Genomic DNA, 21,070 nt, shown 5'->3' with positions numbered 1-21,070 from the left:
GAAATAAAATAGAATAAATCAAAATGTTTACACAGAAGACAAATTTAAAGATTTTGAAACATATGGTAAAATTATAATTCCATTAATCTTAAAGGTATCCTGTTATAGTCTGCTCACTAGAGAGAATTCCATTCTCTATCATGGTTATGGAGCTTAATTTAATTTTAGTTTCAACTCCCAGTCTTCAGAATCTGATAGGCTCTCCCTGGAGCCTTTGTACAAAGGAGTATAAAATTTCTCAACTTTTAATAAACTCTTCAGAGTTTTAACCAAAAACCTCCGGACTGTAACTTTTACTTAACTCTTCTTAACAATTTTAAACTAGCTTGTTTTCTCAGGAACAATCACTTCACACATCCAGCTTCAAACCCAAAAGAAATGTTGAAAATGAAATTAAACAAACAATCTTTTCTTCCAAACTATGGGGCTCCCCCCAGTCCAAAGGAAAAAAACCCTGACCTTCTAAACTGGAGCCTAATGCACAATTATTTACTTTGTATGCTTATAAAATTCTCCCAAAATAGTCAAAAGCTCATTATTCTCCAGGAATTCTTTCCCTCATACTGTATTTTAAAATAAATCACCATAGCTACAGGAATACTTACAAGTTTATAATTAACCCTCTTCACACAGACAAAAGCCATATGCCACTACTTCAAAACTAAAAAATTGAAACCCAACATTCAATTATATTAAAATTATAATAAGTCCCATAAATTGAAAGGCCTACACTGATGCTGACAATGTTTGCATGATTTCTTCTACTGGGAAGGAAACTCGTGTGGTTGGCCATACACGTGCTGTAAGTGTCAGGAATGGGAATGATAAGGACAGGTAGCATGGTCGGACAGTGGTTATTATTGCTGCCTCAGAGCACCAGGGACCTGGATTCAATTGCAGCATTGGATCTCTGTCTATACGAAGTTTGTATATTCTCCCATGTTAGCGTAGGTTTCTCATGAGTGATCCGATTTCCTCCCACAGTACAAAGATGTGCAGGTTCGGTGGATTGGCCATGATAAGTCGCCCCATATTGTCCATGGGTGTATAGCCCAAGTAGATTAACCATAGTAAATGCGTGTAATCAGAATAGGGTGAGGAGATGTGTCCAGGTGGGATGCCCTTTGGAGGGTCAGTGCAGTTGTAATGGGCCAAATGGCCTCTTTCTGCACTGTAGGGATTCCATGACCTTTCTATTTTGGCCAATCTAATTTGATGCTTGTTTAATGAATTTGGATTGCACATATATCTAAAGAACGCCCATGCTAATCACTTTCAGCAGTCGGACTGTTAGTTTTCACTACCTACATTATACACAGGGACAGCAACCAACTTACAGATTTTGACATGCTTCTACTTAAATAATTGCTGGTAGTAACAAAAGTATCATTTACTGAAGCATTAAAGTACTGAGTATATTTTTGGAGTGCTGCTTCATTAAATCAGAAAGGACAATGGAAGTTTGAAATTGAGTTATGTGGTCTGTGACCATAGAATCATAGAATCCCTATAATGTGGAAGCAGGCCATTTGACCTATTGGATGCACATCTGACCCTCTGAAGAGTATCCCATCCCATCTGTAACCTTGCATTTGCCATGGCTAATCCAGCTAGCCAGCACATCCCCGGACACGATGGACAATTCAGCATGGCCAATCTACCCAACTGTTGGACTCAATGGATTGCAGAAGCAAAGTTTTGCAAAGATGAACAAAGAGGAGTTCGGTCTATAAAGGTCATCAACTGCCATCCTATCAAAGTTCTCACTTGATTTCCCTATAGCAGAACTCAGCTGCAATTGAACCATCTGGTTAGCAGGCACATGAGCACTCCATGCCCACTAACCTGGTTGTAATTCACCCGCATGCAGGTAATGTGTGGTGCTGATATCCATGTTGAGAGCTGTGTCAGATTGGGTCTTTCCTTGTTACTGTTGTATGGTTAATATTCTTCTTAATCTTGAATGTGTTATGGCTTGTTAGGTCAAAATTCTTGGGTTTTTGAAAACATTAAAGCAGAAGGTGAGGGATGAGGTCAGGGGGCAAGTTTGGAGAATAGAGCAAGAGGACCATAATCATGCCATCCACAGTTCAGATAAAATGTTGGTTAGCAGGATGTGTATGAGGAAGATGAGGAGACTGATGAGAAGGACCGTAAGACCATAATATTAGGCCATTTGAATGATTAAGTCTGTTCTGGCATTCAACCATGGCTAATAGGTTTCTCAACTTCATTCACCTGCCTTCTTCCTGTAACATTTGATCCCCTTACTAATCAAGAATCTATCTACCTGTCGTAAATACACTCAGTCACTTAGCCTCCACAACGTTCTGCAACAATGAGTTCCACAAATTCAATACCACTGGCTGAAGAAATTCCTCCTCATCTCAGTTCTAAAGGATTGTGGCTTCATTCTGAGGCTGTAGTCACTCCTACTAATGGAAACATCATCTCCACATCCACTGTACTCAGGCCTCTCAGTATTTTGTAAGTTTCAATGAGTTACCCCACATCATTCTAAATTCTATCCTATACTATTTCAGAGTCCTCAACCACGTCTCATATAACTAGCCCTTCATCCCAGATTCATTCTTGTAAACCTCTTTTGACACCTTCCAAGACCAATGCATATTTATTTAGATACAAGGCCCAAAACTGCTCAAAATATTCTAAATGCAGTCTGACTAGAGCCTTATACAGCCTCAGTAGTACATCTCTGCACTTATATTCTGCAATCTCAAAATGAAGGCTAACATTGCAATTGCCTTCCTAATTGCCAGCTTGTTTTTTCTTTATTCATTCATGGGATGAGGGTGTCACTGGCAAGACAGAATTTATTGCCCATCCCTAATTGCCCAGAGGGTAGTTGAAAGTCAACTCTATGCTGTGGGATTGGACTCATGTGCAGGCCAGCCTAGGTGAGGATGACAGTTTCCTTCTCTGAAGGACATTAGTGAACCGGACAGGTTTTTCCAACAATTGACAATGGATTTGTGGTCATCATTAAACTCTTAATTCCAGATTTTTCTTTTATTAAATTCAAATTCTACCATCTGCTGTGATAGGATGCAAATCTGGGTCCCAATAACATTATCTGGGTCTCTGGATTAATAGCCCAGCGATAATATCATTACACCATCACCTCCCCTTTAACTGAACCTGAATGTTAGCCTTAAGAGAGTCTTGATCTGGGACTCCCTCGTCCCTTTGTGTTTCAGATTTCATTCAGCTTCAGATGGAGGTGGGTATATAAATGTTTGTTGTGCTTACAGTTTATGATGTTGGGGATGGTGTTGAAATACTGTTTGTTGAGAGTATGAATTCTCCTGAGAATATAGTACAGAAGGGGTCCTTTGCAATTCTGAGAGAATGTAGCCCTCAGCTGTGGCAGGGCTGACTGTAGAGAGGTTAGGTGCCTGCGCATTGCTGCAAGTGTGGAGCAAAGGATCTTGAAGGAGAACCATTGCTGTTGTTTTTGAATCTGTAGTCTGTACTGTTTGTCCTGTTCGGTTCCGAACTCTGCTGATTTAAAGGTGGTCCGGAGTCCGTGTGGGATGTGTTGGTTACGAAGGCAGGCACTGAGAAAGCAAGTGTGGCTGTAGTAGTGAGTCTGTTTCAGGACATGGTTGGAGAGCTTCAGGGCAGAGGAGATGACCTGGGAGTTGCAGTGAGAGAGAGACTCACTTTGAATTAACTGAATGTTAATGAGGGGCATCATTTTTGTTTATAGAAAATACAAATGGAAAGAGGCCATTCAGCCCATCGAGTTTCCAAAGAATATCTCATTCAGACCTCGCTCCCAGCCTATTCCAGTATCTTCACATTTACTATGATTAATCCACACAGCCCGAAACACCTGGAGGATACCCACTCAAACACAGGGAGAATATGCAAACTCTGCACAATCACCTGAGTCTGGAATCAAACTCGGGCACTTTGAGGCAGCAGTGTTAACCACTGAGTCACCATGCAAGCACAAACTTGTGCTTTGGGCAGAATGACATCTAACATTGAAAAGCCAGTACAAGGACACTGTGTACAGAAACAGGCAGCTAGCTCACAGATGCGCTCTTAGCACTCACATACTTAATACCCAACTGTATGCTCACAGCATCTGTGCCTTGCCTTGTCATTGCCAATTAGTGCAGTCATAAAAACAAGCTGCTAGTCTTGCTGCTAAGATGTCTTTAGATTAGACGGTGTACCTGTTCCATGCACTTACCTGACAAATACAGTGCATTATGTACCAAGCAGGCAGCCATGACTCCAACTCTAAGGGCAGTGGTCCTTACTGAAGTCCACAGAGGCAACATTGGTCAGGGGTCCTGGCACAGTAAATCAAGGGCAGCCAAGGTTCCTGCTTGTGGTGTAAACTGGGTATTTAACAAGCATTAATCCCCAACAATTGGCATATTACTGTTGCCAAAAAATCTCAACACATCACTTCTGAAAAGCAAAAAAAGTGTGATTTGCTCCTGATTTTAAGATGGGCCTCACCAGACTTATAAGCCTATTCTGCCACACATCCCACCATAGCCCATATCACTCAGACCCCTATAAGTCCCTCTCTCACTGCACCCCCCAGGTCATCTCCTCTGCACAGAAGCTCTTCAGCCACGTTCTCAAACAGACTCGTTACCACAGCCACATCTCCTTCCTCAGCACCTGTCTACGGAACCGACTGATCCCACACGGACTCCGAACTACGTTCCGACCAACAAAATTTGGATCCAACCAGGACAACCTGTACCTACAACAAATCCGAAGCCTCCAGCAACAGACCTCCTTCCGGATCCTCCGCTCCACCCTTGCAGCTATGCGTCGCTACCTACATTCCCTGCAATCAGCCCTACCCCAGCTCAGGACAACACTCTCACAGACCTGCAAAGGACCCCTGCTGTTCTTCATCTACAGAAGAATCCACAAACTCAACAAACAGTTCTTCCTAGCCCTATCAGAGATTAAAGACAGTAAGTACCAAAAACTTTCATGTACTTACCCCCACACTCGTGGCTCCTCAACTATTCCAGAATCTTCTATAGGCCTGTCGGACGCCATTACACATGTGGCCTCCACAGCGCCCGCGGCACCCAAGGCCGCCGCCGACCGTGACGTCACTTCCGCCCCCACCGACCTCGGAGCCCCCGCAATCGCCGCCTCAACAACTGCCCCGGTGACCACCACACACACAACCGCTTCCACGATCGCCGACGGACCCGCGACCCACGCGGCCACCGGGAATGGCCACCATTCCTCCGTCGCCGCAACCATTTCCGCCCCTCCGGTTGCCGTCGGCGCAGCCACTTCCGCCCCCACTGACATCACTAACCTGCAGGAGCACAAATCCTCAGGTTTCCCCGCCCCCACGCCGTCTTTCGTCACTACGCGTAACCCCGCCCCCACGCAAAACTTCGTCACCACACATAACCCCGCCCCCACGCCGTCTTTCGTCACTTCACGTAATCCCGCCCCACGCTTATTTCCGTCACGACGCATGACCCCGCCCCCACATCGAGCAACGTCACCACGTCTAACTCCGCCCCTACTTCGATCTCTGTCCCCGCCCCTAACCCCGCCCCCAGCCCCAGCTCCAGTCCCACACCAGGTCCTAGCTCCCAGCCATGCCGGATATTCACCATCCCTCCAGATCTCCCCCTCTCTGAGGATGAAAGATCAGTCCTCAGCAGGGGCCTCACCTTCATTCCCCTACGCCCTCGGATTAATGAGTTCAACACGCGGCGAGATATTGAACAATTCTTCCGCCGCCTTCGCCTCTGTGCTTACTTTCACAACCAAGACTCCCGCCCACCCTCTAACGACCCCTTCTCCGGCCTCCAACGCACCCCATCCACCTGGACACCCCGTGCTGGCCTCCTACCTGCCCTCGACCTCTTTATAGCCAACTGCCGCCGTGACATTAACCGACTCAACCTGTCCACCCCTCTCACCCACTCCAACCTCTCACCCTCAGAACGTGCAGCCCTCCACTCCCTCCGCTCCAATCCCAACCTCACCATCAAACCCGCAGACAAGGGAGGCGCGGTGGTAGTTTGGCGCACTGACCTGTATACCGCTGAAGCCAAACGCCAGCTCGCGGACGCCTCCTCTTATCGCCCCCTTGACCACGACCCCACCTCCCACCACCAAACCATCATCTCCCAGACCATCCAGGACCTCATCACCTCAGGGGATCTCCCATCCACCGCCTCCAACCTCATAGTCCCACAACCCCGCACCGTCCATTTCTACCTCCTGCCCAAAATCCACAAACCTGCCTGCCCCGGCCGACCCATTGTCTCAGCCTGCTCCTGCCCCACCGAACTCATCTCCCAATACCTCGACACGGTCCTGTCCCCTTTAGTCCAAGAACTCCCCACCTACGTTCGGGACACCACCCACGCCCTCCACCTCCTCCAGGATTTTCGCTTCCCCGGTCCCCAACGCCTTATTTTCACTATGGACATCCAGTCCCTGTACACCTCCATCCCCCATCACGAAGGACTCAAAGCCCTCCGCTTCTTCCTTTCCCGCCGCATCAACCAGTACCCTTCCACTGACACCCTCGTTCGACTGACTGAACTGGTCCTCACCCTGAATAACTTCTCTTTTCAATCCTCCCACTTCCTCCAAACTAAAGGAGTTGCCATGGGCCCCAGCTATGCCTGCCTCTTCGTAGGATATGTGGAACAGTCCATCTTCCGCAACTACACTGGCACCACCCCCCACCTTTTCCTCCGCTACATCGATGACTGTATCGGCGCTGCCTCGTGCTCCCATGAGGAGGTTGAACAGTTCATCAACTTTACTAACACCTTCCATCCCGACCTGAAATTCACCTGGACTGTCTCAGACTCCTCCCTCCCCTTCCTAGACCTTTCCATTTCTATCTCGGGCGACCGACTGAACACAGACATCTATTATAAACCGACTGACTCCCACAGCTACCTGGACTACACCTCCTCCCACCCTGCCCCCTGTAAAAACGCCATCCCATATTCCCAATTCCTTCGTCTCCGCCGCATCTGCTCCCAGGAGGACCAATTCCAACACCGCACAGCCCAGATGGCCTCCTTCTTCAAGGACCGCAGATTCCCCCCAGACGTGATCGACGATGCCCTCCACCGCATCTCCTCCACTTCCCGCTCCTCCGCCCTTGAGCCCCGCTCCTCCAACCGCCACCAAGACAGAACCCCACTGGTTCTCACCTACCACCCCACCAACCTCCGCATACAACGTATCATCCGCCGCCATTTGCGCCACCTCCAAACAGACCCCACCACCAAGGATATATTTCCCTCCCCTCCCCTATCAGCGTTCCGCAAGGACCACTCCCTTCATGACTCCCTCGTCAGATCCACACCCCCCACCAACCCAACCTCCACCCCCGGCACCTTCCCCTGCAACCGCAGGAAATGTAAAACTTGCGCCCACACCTCCACACTCACTTCCCTCCAAGGCCCCAAGGGATCCTTCCATATCCGCCACAAGTTCACCTGTACCTCCACACACATCATCTATTGCATCCGCTGCACCCGATGTGGCCTCCTCTATATTGGTGAGACAGGCCGCTTACTTGCGGAACGCTTCAGAGAACACCTCCGGGCCGCCCGAACCAACCAACCCAATCACCCCGTGGCTCAACACTTTAACTCTCCCTCCCACTCCACCGAGGACATGCAGGTCCTTGGACTCCTCCACCGGCAGAACACAACAACACGACGGCTGGAGGAGGAGCGCCTCATCTTCCGCCTGGGAACCCTCCAACCATAAGGTATGAATTCAGATTTCTCCAGTTTCCTCATTTCCCCTCCCCCCACCTTGTCTCAGTCGGTTCCCTCAACTCAGCACCGCCTTCCTAACCTGCAATCCTCTTCCTGACCTCTCCGCCCCCACCCCACTCCAGCCTATCACCCTCACCTTGACCTCCTTCCACCTATCCCACCTCCATCGCCCCTCCCCCTAGTCCCTCCTCCCTACCTTTTATCTTAGCCTGCTTGGCTCTCTCTGTCTTATTCCTGATGAAGGGCTTATGCTCGAAACGTCGAATTCTCTATTCCTGAGATGCTGCCTGGCCTGCTGTGCTTTGACCAGCAACACATTTGCAGCTGTGATCTCCAGCATCTGCAGACCTCATTTTTTACCCCTATAAGACTCTGTCCATTGAGTATAAGACCAGGCAGATTTGGCTTGAGCAGTACAGAACACTTATTAGATGACACATGTGTATTACATATTGTTCTGGTCACCATATTATACCATAAAATACCATAAAACCCCTACAGTGTGGAAATAGGCCACTTGGCCCACACTGACCCTCAGAGTATCCCATCCAGACCCATTCCCCTACACGAAAACCCTACATTTCCAATAACTAATGCATCTAGCCTACACATCCCTGAACACTATGGACAATTTAGCATGGCCATTTCAGCTGACCTGTACATCTTTGGACTGTGGCAGGAAACCCAAGCAGATGGAGGAGAATAAACAAAGTCCACACAGATAGTCACCAGAGGTTGGAAACAGACCTGGGTCCCTGATGCTTTGAGGCAGCAGCGCTAACCACTAAGCCATTGTGACAACAACCACCTAAGGTAATTTTGAAATTAGGATTTTTCTAGTTATTTTGGGGTATTCTATTATCAATAATCTCTCAAATGTACTAATTCTAAGAACAAAAATACATATTGTAACAAAATAGAGGAATGCCTGGTGCCTTGTTTAAAGTTCCGTTTCTATGTACAGCTATTTGAAATTTGTCTATCATGCTTTTCTCATGATTTGTTTGAGAGCTGAGATATTTTTAGTGTTTTTAAATGAATGGAATGTGGGCAAGGCTGGCATTTATACCCATGTTTATTGCATACTGCAAGTACAGAAAAAAAAATAGGAAGGATGTGATCAAACTAGAGAAGGTAAAGAAAAGAAATTCATGAGTCTGTTGTCAGAAATAGGGAATTTTAGCTTCGAAAGTGGATAGACTAGGGTAGTTTTTTTTCAACAAAAGAGTCTGAGGGGATATTTAGTGAGGCAACCAAAATTGTCAGACTGAATAATTAAGCCCTATTTCCTTTGGCAGAGAAATAGGAGCACAAATTTAAAGTAATTGGTGGAAGAGTTCGAGGGGAGTTGAGAAGGGATGTAATATATAATGGTGATCTGGAATTCACTGCCTAAATAGTAGTAGAGGCAGAAACCTTTATCCCATTTAAAGAATAGCGAATATTCTCCTGAAACACAGGGCAATAAACTAAAAGCTGAAAAACAGGATGGAGGTTGGAGAGTTCCTTTTTTTTCAGCATAGACACAATGGGTGATGGTCTCCCTCTGGCTGTAAATTTCCTAGATTTCTTTATTTTGATATATTAATAAATTATTTACTGAAATAATTGCCCTGTTTAAACTGCAGTATTAACATTGTTTAGTTTTTGAAACTTAAATTAATTGATTGCACACATTGGTAATTATTGATAGCAACAATGAAAGTGTCATAGATAGGGTCAAATTTAAACAGCCGCCATTTCCCCATGATGCTTGAACACATCCAAAACAACAAATCCACTCTTTCCCCCTCTATCTAACATTGCTAATTATTCACAGAGTGACAAGTGACTAGTTGGACTTACATTTAAAAGTCAGAATAGAAAAAAAATACAGCAGTTTACTTAGCGAGTATGAAATTCAGTTTATCGTTTTTCAGAGACAAAGTGAGCTGAAAGTAACTGGTGTAACTGAGAAGACAATCAATTTCAGTTAAATTCAACTATCTTCAGGGCTGTTTAGGTTGCTGTCAAGTCCCTCTAACTCTGCTATAAATGATGGTTCATCCTTTGACTCTTTCTCCATCAACTAAATAAGTCCCTGAGGGTTATGCTGTCACTCAGTTCCCGCTCTATATCAATAAGCTGCTCCAGCCATCAGCTAATCCTTTCCACTCTTTTGCCAGTCTGTTCAATATTGATCAATGTCCTTCAGACCAAATGCTCTCAATGCTCATAACAACAACTTGCATTGATTTAGCATGGTAAAACATCCTAAGGTGCTTCACAGGAGTGTTATCAATCAGAATTTGACATTAAAGGTACATAAGCAGATATTGGGGGAGATGGCCAAAAGCTTGATCAAACAGGCAGGTTTTAAGGAATATCTTAGAAGAGGAGAGGAAGATAGAGAGGTAGGGAGGTTGCTCAAGTCTGTGGTACTAATACCATATTTGAAGAAATTCTTCCGCCATCAAATAATAGACATGAAATAGCTAATTATACAGGTGATACCTCAGGCACTTGTGACACAATGGTCATATCCCTATGTCTGAGCCAGAAAGGCTGAGTTCAAGTTCCACCTGCTCCATATGTATCTGAAGAGGTTGTTTCGTAAAAAACTATCTAGAGGCGATCCTTTCCTCAACATCGTCTTGCAAACACCATACCTGATTTGTTGATGGTTTTATCGTCAATATTCCTCTGAAATGTTTCTTTTTCATCACCCTCCAACAACTTATTTCACTTATAACCCTCCAATGACTTTTCAATTAAGTTAAACATATCTTTACATTGAGAGGGTTCTTGTAGCACAGTGATAGTGGCCCTACCTATGGGTCAGAAGGCCTGGGTTCAAGTCTCAACTGTTCCAAAAGCTCAGAACTGGTTAATTCTAAAGTATCTACTAAACCTTTGTAGTGCTGTGATAGTGACCCTACCTCTAGACCAGAAGATCTGGATCAAAAGTCCCACCTGCTCCAGTAGTTTCTAGACGACCACAGCTAGCACTGGGTAGTATTTGCTGCCTCTACCAAAATGTGGTGTTAGCTAAGGGTTGAGAGATAAGAGATTAGAGTCCCAACAGTATGGGAACAGGCCCTTTGGCCCAACAAGTCCATATGGACCCTCCGAAGAGTAACCCACCCAGTCCCATTCCCATTCCCCTACTCTATATTTACCCCCTGACTAATGCACCTAACACTATGGGCAATTTAGCATTGCCAACTCACCTGACCTGCACATCTTTTGGATTCTGGGAGGAAACCAGAGTACCCTGAGGAAACCAATGCAGACATGGGGAGAATGTGTGGAGTTTGTACAGTCTCCCGAGGCGGGAATCAAATCCGGATCTCTGGTGCTGTGAGGCAGCAGTGCTAACCACCAAGCCACCGTGCCGCCCAATATCATCTGTATCGAATCTCTACAGCATGGACCAGGTAATTCAGCCCATCAAGTCCACACCAACCCTCCAAAGAGTATCCCACTGAGACCCACCCCTACCCCTGTAACCCTACTTTTCCCATGGCTAATCCACCCAGCCTGTCCACTATGTCAATTTAGCATGGCCAATCAACCTAATCTGCACATCTTTGGTCTGAACCTGCCAGAAATCCATGCAGACACAGGAAGGATGCGCAAATTCCACACAGTCACCCAAGGCTGGAATTAAACCCGGGTCTCTGGAGCTGTGGGACAGCAGTGCTAACCACAGAGCCATCTGTATGTTTGTGATAGTTCACTGCAGCCAATCCACCTTTGGCACAGACCTACCTAGTGATTAGTTGCAGAGCATACACTACCATACAGTGCCTACAGAACAAGCATGATCATGAATACCAAGAAGGTTTATTGTCTAAGACCAAGAAGTACAATCATTTGATCAGATATAATTACTAGAACCTAAGATACATCTCTTTCCTCTGAAAGCTAAAGTAGAACTCTGTGTCTTGATCCACAGAGTAGTGGCATCAGTAGAATAGGTAAAGTTAATGCTGCATGACCATTAACTCCTAATGAGACATTATTTTATATAATATCTCCCCTAAACATTTCTTCCCATTGTTAACCTATTAATAATCACTTATGTATATAGCCATATGATTTTCACTAGTAGTCTAACTCCCCTCAAAACAGAAGTGTCCGACTTCACAAATGTAGGCAATCTTGACCTTCACACATTTCCCAGAATGCACTCTGTATGTGAAAGAATGGTAGCTTCTTGTTTGAAAACAATTGACACCGGTTCCGGTCTGTTAATCGTGTCTCTGCAGTAGGATCTTTTATCTCTCACATATCCTTCACCAAAGATGCTGTTCTTTGCAACCAATTTTGTTAATCCATTATTTGGAGGACATTTAATCTCCTGAATCTTCTTCCTTGAAGACAGTTGCCTTGTTGAAATAAATTACTTCCTTCCACAAATATCCTGGAGGCAATTGCTTTCTGATTGAAAGAGACAGATTCTTTTTTTGCCATTTCCCAGAAGTTTAGACTGGGTAGCTTCTTCTTCAACATGCCCTGGATCTGTGGACACTGGTCTGGCTCCAATGGAGATCATTTCCTTCAAGTTGTTAATCAGGTTGGATGTCCTGAATATTTTATAAGATAATATCTCTGAACAGATTATTCATTATGCTACATTGTCTTTACATACCCTACCAATGACAACCACCGTCAGTGGGTCGCAATACAGAGATTTACTGTAGCTTTCAGAGGAAGGGGATGTATCTGGACCAGCTCCCTAAGCTCCTAGTAATTACAATTAATCAAATGTAGTTGTACATTTCTGGTTGTATGACTGGTAAAATTCCTCAGGTTCGCAGTCATGTTACCGAAAGATCACCACACACACACACACACACACACACACACACACACACACACACACACACACACACACACACACACACACACACACACACACACACTTGTAGAAGAAAGAAGATTGAACATTCCTACCAGTTTTGTGAAACCTGTGATTTCCTATGCGCTGACAATATTAAAAGGCCCCTTATACTAACATACATATCTCATTCTTTTTATTCTGTTTGAGTTCAGGCAATAAGTCAGAGAAGCCTAACAAGGTTGCCGATTTGTTGTCTTTTGATTGTTGACCAATGTTTATTTGTGGGCCAGTGTTTACACAGTTGCTCGCTCTTGTACCGTCGTTCTCTGGGAGTTTCTCAATTTTCTCCAACTCTTCTGAAGTTAAGGTCGAGGTATGTGTACAGATCAAGTGTGAAGTTATCTAATTGCAAACAACATACATATTTTCAACTCTTATTGGTGTGATCAGTTATTACATTCCTACATTTCTGACAGCTATTCATATTGTACAATGTAGACCTATCACGATGGGCTGTAATTACAGTCTCTGCATCCATAAACTGGTCTGATAGGTCAGTAACACTAACTTTTAAATTAAGCACAGTATCAACTGAATGTCCATTGATATAGAAAAGTGTTGTTTCTCTTGGCTCGTTGAACTAGTTAGTTTCCCTAGGGTTGTCTTGGGTGTCTTCTCCGATGGAAGCATCTCAGCAAATACAGTTATCTTTGATTACCCCACTGGGTGTTCTATTTTGTAGATCTTTTTATATTTGTCATCACCAATATTTCCACTGTCTGAAACTGTCTTATTTCTACACTATTTTTGGAAATGATCCACAGTTTTACAAATGTAGGATTCCTTGGAGATGACTGGAAACTGACTAAGCTTGTGCATTCTTGCTATCCAACTGATCTGAGGCTGATTTTTAGCACTGTTTGCTTCTTTCTCTGTGTAGACTTGACATGCACCTCTTTGGAAAGCAATAATTGACTTTGTTGCCCCATTAAGATAGTGTTGGTCTTCCCTTCTCGGGCTCTGTCTGTGTACCTTTCTGGTTTCTGCTTCCAGCACAGTCATAGAGATGTACAGCATGGAAACAGACACTTCGGTCCAACTCGTCCATGCCGAACAGACACCCCAACCCAATCTAGTCCCACCTGCCAGCACCTGGTCCATATCCCTCCAAACCCTTCCTACTCATATACCCACACAGATGCCTTTTAAATGTTGCAATTGTACCAGCCTCCACCACTTCCTCTGGTAGCTCATTCCATACATGTACCACCCTCTGTGTGGAAAAAGCTGCCCCTTAGGTCTCTTTCATATCTTTCCTCTCTCACCCTAAACCTATGTTCTCTAGTTCGAGACTCCACCACCCCAGGGAAAGGACTTTGTCTATTTTCCCTATCCATGCCCCTCATGATTTTATAAACCTCTACAAGGTCACCCCTCAACCTCTGAAGCTCCAGGGAAAATAGCCACAGCCTATTCAACCTCTCCCTATAGCTCAAATCCTCCAACCCTTGCAACATCCTTGTAAATGTTTTCTGAACCCTTTCAAGTTTCACAACATCTTTCCAATCAGAAGGAGACCAGAATTTAACACCGTATTCCAACAGTGGCCTAACCAATGTCCTGTATAACCGCAATATGACCTCCCAACTCCTGTACCCAATACTCTGACCAATAAAGGAAAGCATACCAAACACTTCTTCACTAGCCTATCTACCTGCGATTCCACTTTCAAGGAGTTATGAACCTGCACTCCAAGATCTCTTTGTTCAGCAACACTCCCTAGGACCTTACCATTAAGTGTATAAGTCCTGCTAAGATTTGCTTTCCCAAAATGCAGCACCTCACGTTTATCTAAATTCAACTCCATCTGCCACTTCTCAGCCCACTGACCCATCTGATCAATATCTGTTGTAATCTGAGGTAATGTTCTTCACTGTCCACTACACCTCCAATTTTGGTGTCATCTGCAAACTTACTAACTATACCTCTTATGTTTATTTAAATGATGAAAAGTAATGGACATAAAACTGATCCTTGTGGCACTCCACTGGTCACAGGCCTCCAATCTGAAATACAACCCTCCACCACCACCCTCTGTCTTCTACCTTTGAGCCAGTTCTGTATCCAAATGGCTAGTTCTCCCTGTATTCCATGAGATCTAACCTTGCTAATCAGTCTCCCATTGGGAACCTTGTCGAAAGCCTTACTGAAGTCCATATAGATCACATCCACTGCTGTGCCCTCATCAATCCTCGTTACTTCTTCAAAAAACTCAATCAAGTTTGTGAGACATGACTTCCCACGCACAAAGCCATGTTGACTATCCCTAATCAGTCCTTGCCTTTCCAAATACAGGTACATCCTGTCCCTCAAGATTCCCTCCAACTTGCCCACCAACGATGTCAGATTCACTGGTCTATAGTTCCCAGCTTGTCCTTACCACCCTTCTTAAACAGTGGCTCCACATTACCCAACCTCCAGTCTTTCAGCACCTCACCTGCGACTACCAATGATACAAATATCTCAGCAAGAAGCCCAACAATCACTTCCCTAGCTTCCCACAGAGTTCAAAGGTACACCTGATCAGGTCCTGGGAATTTATCCACCTTCACCCGTTTCAAGACATCCAGCATTTCCTCCTCAGTAATATGGACATTTTGCAAGGTGCCACAACTATTTTCATACATTCTTTCCCTTCCATGTCACTTTCCACAGTAAACATTATTGCAAAATATTCATTTAGTATCTGCCCCATCTCCTGTGGCTCCATATAAAGGCCACCTTGTTGATCTTTGAGGGGCCCTATTCTCTCACTAGTTATCCTTTTGTCCTTCTTGCATTTGCAAAACCCCTTTGGATTCTCCTTAACTCAATTTGGCAAAGCTTTCTCATGTCCCCTTTTTACCCTCCTGATTTCCCCTTTAAGTATACTGCTACTGCCTTTATATCTTCTGAGGATTCTCTTGATCTATCCTATCTTTTACCTGACATATGCTTCCTTATTTTTCTTAATCAAGCCCTCAATTTCTTTAGTCATCCAGCATTCCTTGTACTTACCAGCCTATCCTCTCACCCTAGCAGGAATATACTATCTCTGGACTCTTGTTATCTCATTTATGAAGGCTTCCCATTTTCCAGCCATCCCTTTACCTACAAACATCTTCCCCCAATCAGCTTTTGAAAGTTCTTGCCTAATACCGTCAAAATTGGCCTTTCTCCAATTTAGATCTTCAACTTTTAGATCTGGTCTATCCTTTTCCATTACTATTTTAAAACTAATAGAATTGTGGTTGCTGGCCCCAAAATGCTCCCCCACTGACATCTCAGTCACCTGCCCTGCCTTATTTCCCAAGAGTAGGTCAAGTTTTGCACCTTCTCTAGTAGGTACATCCACATACTGAATCAGAAAATTTTCTTGTACACACTTAACAAATTCCTTTCCATCTAAACCCTTAACACTATAGCAGTCCCAGTCTATGTTTGGAAAGTTAAAATCCCCGACCATAACCACCCTATTATTCTTACAGATAATAGAGATCTCATTACAAATTTGGTTCTCAATTTTCCTCTGACTATTAGGGAATCTACAATACAATCCCAATAAGGTGATCATCCCTTTCTTATTTCTCAGTTCAACACAAATAACTTCCCTGGATGTATTTCTGGGAATATCCTTCCTCAGTATAGCTGTAATGCTATCCCTCATCAAAAACACCACTCCCCCTCCTCTCTTGCCTCCCTTCTGTCCTTCCTGTAGTATTTGTATCCTGGAACATTAAGCTGCCAGTCCCGTCCATCCCTGAGCCATGTTTCTGTAATTGCTATGATATCCCAGTCCCATGTTCCTAACCGTGCCCTGAGTTCATTTGCCTTTTCTGTTAGACCTCTTGCATTGAAATAAATGCAGTTTAATTTATCAGTCCTACCTTGTTCTCTGCTTTGTCCCTGCCTGCCCGTTTGACTCACCTTTGTTCTCAACTGTAATCAAATCTTCTTTGGAACATAAGGAATCTAACAAAGACTCAAGAATTGCAGCAAAAAACTTGTCTGATTTCATAACTCCCATATGAATATTTTTCTATGCATCTGTAGAGATCACTACTTAATTTTTCTATAGATTCTCCAGGAAGCTCAATGATCTGTTAAGTCATGCTCATTTAAGAATTTTGTTTGTTATAAAATTTATGTTTTTACCAAAGATTTTGCAAAATCTTTTTAAAAAGTGTCTGTATACTTTGATATTTTTGTCCATTAACAACAACATTTGCAATTGGAGTTATTAAATATGATACTGCATTGACTTGTTCAGCTTCAGTTTCAGTGTTTAATTTGGAGGTAATGTTGTACATTAAGAAATGTTACCTTCATGGAGATCTAATCTTATGCACTGTGTGGTCCTTTTCTGACCTTGTATCTGCCAGAAAGTGTCACTTGTTCTCCCACTTCTTCTCAAAATGCTTATTAATCTTATTATTGCAAAGATATTTTAAATCTGGAAAATGTTGCTTTAAATTTGCTGCTCTTTAAGCTTGTATTCTTGCACTCACTCATGCTGTTTTAAATTGAATGACTGTAGAGGTTTTGCTGTACCACAGCAATGCTGCAGTATTTGCTCTATTCGCCAGTCTTATCAACTGTTTCTGGAAAATTGTAACTTTTTGTGCAATAAAGCTTTCAGTTGTATTTCTATCCATTCTGTCATAATTTATATCTTTAAGCTTTTTATATCTGATTCTTGGGTACATAAAATCTGAATTTTTCCCACCTTTCTCAGGATTTCCCTATCATTTCAATGATAAATTTGGTGACTATCACACCTTATAGAGTATCCTCATCTACTACAGCCAATGCTAGTTCTGAGGTGAAATAGATGTTTTCTACAGTTTCACATTTTAAAACATCAAAGCAATTTCTACGATACATTTTTTTGAATAAAACACTCAAGCTGTGACTTTTGACATTTTTCCTGCCAATAATAGAACAGAATGTAACAGCAGGAAGGTTATGCAGGAGTTATATAAAATGCTTATTAGACCATATGCTGTGTACACTTCCCTTCAGAACATTTTAGGAAGGATGTGAGCGCACTAGAGGGGTGTTTAATAATTGAGTTCTGGTCCTTTTAAATTGTTAATTTTTCCTGACTTTTTTTCTGTCAGATTCTTTCACTAGATTGTTTTAAAATACTTATTCATTTTTAGCTTAAATAAATTCTGACACCTTCATGATTTTCTAGCCTGGTTCTAAATTCTTTTTTTCTGGCCTTATAGTTACTTATAGCTGTGCCTAATGAAGCTTAATCGTGGTAGTGACAACGCTTGTTATTGGGAGGTAAATGCTCCCTCTTCTTAACTTCCTGTCTCAGTGCAAAGAAGTTTTTCTCCTTCTGTTAGGTATCTCAACTTTACAATCTAAAGCTTTCAGTTGCCCTTACAGAGCCTCCTTTGTTAAATTCTCTGACTTTTCTGATAATTGCTGTTTTTTCCTCTCATTTTTTAGTCCACACTCTTGCCCTCATACTTTTAACTGGCTTCTGAATTAAGTTTTATATTTGAAGAGCTAAGCTTGACATTTTCCTGCTTCGACTGCTGCTGCTGTGTCTAAGCTTCATAGATGTTGACAACATAGGAGACCAACAATTTGGCCAGTCATGATTGTGCTAGTCAAAGGTCTGACAAAATTTATTTTCTCGTTTTGGTCCACATCCCAGCCATTGCAACAGGAGTGAAACTCTAAATACTGCTTATATATTATAAGAATCTCAGACTCAAACACCCTTTCAGGTAATGAGTACAAGATCCCTGAGTGAAAAAATATTACCACCTCTTTTCTGAGTTTTCTAGATATTTTCTAATCAACCTGGTCAGACTTGTTATAACACACCTCTGGAGCAGGTAGGACTTGAATCCAGGCTTTGAGGCCCAAGGTAGATGCACTACCACTCTGCTTCAAGCACTCCTCTTTAGTATCATTCCTCTTGCATCAAACCTATGTCACTTGGTTATTGACTCCTTTCCTAATGGAAAATATCCTTCTTGTCTCCACTCTCCATGTCCCTCAATCTTATGCACTTCTTTCAAGTCTTCTCTCAACTTTGTTGCTCCAAAGAAACAAGACCATCCAATCCAATTTTTCCTTATAATTCAAAGCTTCCTAATCCTGATAAATCTCCTTTCTATATTCTCAAGTGCAATCACATCCTTCTTATAATGTGGTGACCAGAACAGTATTCCAGTTGTGGCTGAACCATCATTTTAAATACTTCCAGCATATCTTTCCTGCTGCTGCATTCTATTCCTTGGCTAATATATTTACCATCCTAGCCATCTTACCTACCTACCCAGCTGCCTTCATACAAAAGTCCTTCCGATCATCAGTATTTTCCAGGGATCAACAATTCATTGTGTACTTCTGGTCTTCTTAGTCTTCCCCAAATGCATTACCTCCCACTTCTCGGAGTTAAATTCCATATGTTGCTGCTGTGCCCACTTGACCAGTTTGTTGATATCCACCTAAAGTTGATGGCCATCCTCATCATTACTTACCAAGCAACCAATTTTCATAGCCTCCACAAGCCATTTAAATATATCACCTACATTTAAAACCAAATTATTAATGTACACCACAAACAGCAAGTGTCTCAGCACCAAACCCTGCAGAACCCTTTTGGAAACAGACTACTGGTCACAGAGATATCCCTCTGTCATCCAGTCTCAAGCTAACTCTGAATCCAACATGCCACTTTGCCTTGGATTGCATGGGCTCTTACTTTGTCAGTTGTGCTTCAGCTGACAACTGACTATCTGCATTCTGAAAGCAGTAATGCTCTTAAAATGATAAACTCACTTGTTTGAAACATTTTCTTTCCTTCTGCGTTTTTAAAGTCTTCGCCTAATGATGGGGCCTAATCTTGACTGCTGGAAACATAGGATTTTCTGATGTGATATTTGTCATCTTTACCAGTATGCGGTACCTGTACGGGATAATTTGTTTGAGATAGTTTGCTAGTGTTTTCTCTTGGACACACCTCGTGATGAGTGATAGAAAACACATCCCTGGACAGGCTTGTCAGAAAAAATTCTGTTCTTAGATAACAAGGAGGTTTGTTTGATGATAGCAATGAATACAACTACACTTGGTCATAATTAATAGAACCTTAGTCAGCTGGATCAGATGCATTTGTTCCCTCTGTAAGCAGGAGTAAAATACTCTGTCTTCACTACAGACTGCACGAGACATCAGCAGATTGGGTAAAGTCAATGTAACAGGACCATTAACCCTTGTGAAGCATAACCTTGCATAATAAGTCATATCAGTGAGCTTGGCAAGCAGACTGTGAGAACATTTTCTGTAAAGGACCTGAGCTCATGTCAAATGAGCGTCAGAGAACAAAGTCAGCAAAAGCCTTGCTGACGTACCCACTTGTGGTCCCCATACAAATGAAATGCCTTTTCATTCAATTTCTGCCACAAGACAGAAATTAAATTAAAGGATTATGGGAAAATGGAAAATGTTTCATAAAACAAAACACAATCTACAATCCATGGAAACATGTGTACATTCCAATAAACAGTTAAATGTTCCTAATAAAAGTCAGCCAGATGCAGAAACTGGGAATATACAGGGAATTTCTTCCTGCTCTGTGCCAATCACCAAACCTGACCATGTGGTACATTTATGCCCTTGACAGGTTTTAGGCTCCAAAGTGGAGATCACAGGACTGAAATGTAACACTGTTTGCACTAACATGTTTGAAGTAGTGTTCCACCCTATACTTCAGCTTTTAGCAGGGGTCAATCCCTATGAAAAGCAGGAAGGGTTTTGCCAATCAGTATAGTTTAACTATTAGTTACCAACAGTTGTGCAGATTGTGTAGTGATGGCATAAAATTTTTATAGAAAAACAGAGACTTAGCCATCCTGCACCATCCTAGATCTGCCCTGCTAAAATTATAAACATCATGAAGGCTTCAGACCCAAGCTGCTATTTAAACCTGAGGCAAGATCAGTGGAGAAGTGGCAATTATTTGAGTCCTGATTGTAAAAGTAAGCTCGGAGGCGGAGGCGGCGGAAGAATTGTTCGACGTCACGGCGTGTATTAAATTCATTGGGCCACAACACACTGCAGCACACCAGAACTGCAAAAAGAGGAACACGCACGCACATGACAAGCAACATGAATAAGACTGGGACAACACTACTATTATAGGACAAGCCAAACAGAGAACAGCCAGGGAATTCCTAGAGGCATGGCACTCATCCACAGATTCTATCAACAAACACATCGACCTGGACCCAATATACCGGCCACTGCAGTGGACAGCTGGAACTGACAACCGGAAGCAGCAGAGACAAACCACTATAAATGCCGGAGGAAACATCACAGAAGCACTTCACAGGAGGCTCCCAAGCACTGAGGATGTCACCTAGACAGGGGACGAAATGTCTGCAACACAAATTCCCAG

This window comes from Hemiscyllium ocellatum, chromosome 2 (assembly GCF_020745735.1).
Source record: "Hemiscyllium ocellatum isolate sHemOce1 chromosome 2, sHemOce1.pat.X.cur, whole genome shotgun sequence".
In the NCBI taxonomy this organism is placed as follows: domain Eukaryota; kingdom Metazoa; phylum Chordata; class Chondrichthyes; order Orectolobiformes; family Hemiscylliidae; genus Hemiscyllium; species Hemiscyllium ocellatum.
This window is presented reverse-complemented; position numbering follows the sequence as displayed.